Here is a 2,234-nt window from a genome sequence, read left to right as displayed (position 1 = left end):
AGGATTAACTAAAGATATGATTATACCCGAAGATATCGGACAACAAGAAGAGATATGCAAAATAGAGATACCGAGTTTTTATGCCAACAAAAGAATAATTGGTATATCAACGATTATACAAGAGCTAACAAATAACTATTTAAACGGAAACGTTATATGGAGCTACTATGCAAGAGACCAGCTAATGATTTATTCCAATTCAAGGGAGCTAAGGAAAACAGATATGGATGAAGTCCAAAGATGGATTTTATCACTACTTAAGCCAGAAGAACGACCTACGACACGAGCACTAAAAGAAGGATTTATTTCGGCAGAATTATTAACCAGATATTGCAAGCTAATTGGTCACAAATACCCTGACCATATATATTCAAAATGTAACAGAGAAGATAATATAATCCCAGACGTCCAACTGGAATAAAGAGATAAAGACGAAAGTAGATGATAAGAAGATAAGATGATAAAGATGAGATGCGAACAAAATAAAAAGATGAGATAAAGAGTAAAATTATTTATCTTGTAAAATAGTTAATAAAGTATGGTGTGAATAGTAGTGTGTCATAATGTTAAGTAGTAATGTGTGTCATAATAAGGATGGACATGTGTAAGGGATGGTAGGGGGTGTAATTTATTAAGTGGACAAGTGTATGGTGTGTCATAAGTAGTAGTTATGGGATTGTAAGACAAGTGTAAAGAGTAAGTATGGGATTGTAAGAAAGCCATCAGATAGTGTAAAAAAAGTCATAAGAGTAAGTAGTATAGTATGTGCACATTATTGTGCACTACTGTATAAGATAAGATAGGAATTGTAAAGTAGTAGTCGTCTCATTTCTATATAAAGGGACGCATATGTAATATGAAAGGCAGGCAATGCCTAATATAAAAAACTTTCTTTTAAAAAACTCTCTCAACTAAAAATTTAGTATTTAGATAAATGGAGCAACAATTTGAAATCTAATCAGATATTTCAGATAACATGGCTAAGCAAGAGGCAAAGGTATATTGTTCAAAAAATATGCGGAACTAATTTCATATATTCCTGAATATCATATATATGATTGAATAAGTTTATGTTAGTTATTATGTATTAGAATTATTTGAATCATGATTTCTAGTTTATTAGCACACTGGAAACAGGGAGAAAACTTCTATACTATGCCATCCTAATGTTGAAACCGGTAGGCGAGGAAAGCCGTTTAGGGGAGTAAACAAAGTTGAGGCGCTGATAAGAAGGAAGTATCCGCTAAAGTACGGTGCTAGTAGTGACAGAAAAACATGATAAATAGATAATCTAGTTCATAATAATCTAATATGAATTTAATCAATTATGAATATGATAGGAAAGAATAATTGAAAAACCCCGCATAACAACGAACATGACTACATACGTGCATGATGAAATGATAAAAAACTATGAAACTTTAATCTTATATATACTTAACGATATAGAAATAATTGAATTAAGAAGAATAATATGGGAAAAAATATTTAATGATTACGAATCAGAAGATATATTAAATCAACAATGGTATGAAATAAACCTACATGATTTAGACTTTGAAAGAATAGAATGGTATGATTTAGAAATAAATTCAGATTAAAATGAACTACGGATATTTACAATATTGGGTAAAATCTATGGAAGATATAAAACTATTAGAACAATTAATGGAGGAAAATTTATCTATGTACCAAAGAACCGAAAATATGTTATATCTAGAATATATCATAAATAATATTAAAGAAATATTCAGATTAAATCAAATATCGGAAGAATATTACAATAAATATTATTACATATTACTATGAATTTAGCACTACCAAAAAATAATATTAAAGAGATATCAAGATTAAGACACTTAGTAAAAAGATATTATAATAAAATCTTAAAAATAAGTTACTCATCTACCATACTACCATCTACCACACTATCACTTTCATGAATTCACTAACTACTAGTTCAAGCAGTAAAGATATCCTCAAAACAATGCTCCACTATTAATTTGTACCTACTCATAACTAGGCTTTTAGTGCGACAAAAAGATGATGTGATATTTGATGTTCTTCTAATATACTTCTTGACACTTCCATTCTATAGTTTGACGGTTATCACATGAATGAGGCATTTTAAGTACAAGCGTCGTTTTTTGGCAGTACCTTTTTTATTCCTTTGGTCTCCTTTTCATTCTTGGAAAATGCTAATATTAGCTAAGAGATTTTCGTAGGCCGACTGT

Source organism: Solanum verrucosum, unplaced genomic scaffold (genome assembly GCF_900185275.1).
Source record: "Solanum verrucosum unplaced genomic scaffold, falcon-dt-bn FXZP01000272.1, whole genome shotgun sequence".
Taxonomy (NCBI): Eukaryota; Viridiplantae; Streptophyta; class Magnoliopsida; order Solanales; family Solanaceae; genus Solanum; species Solanum verrucosum.
The sequence above is the reverse complement of the archived record's forward strand: the minus strand, read 5'-3'. Positions refer to the sequence as shown.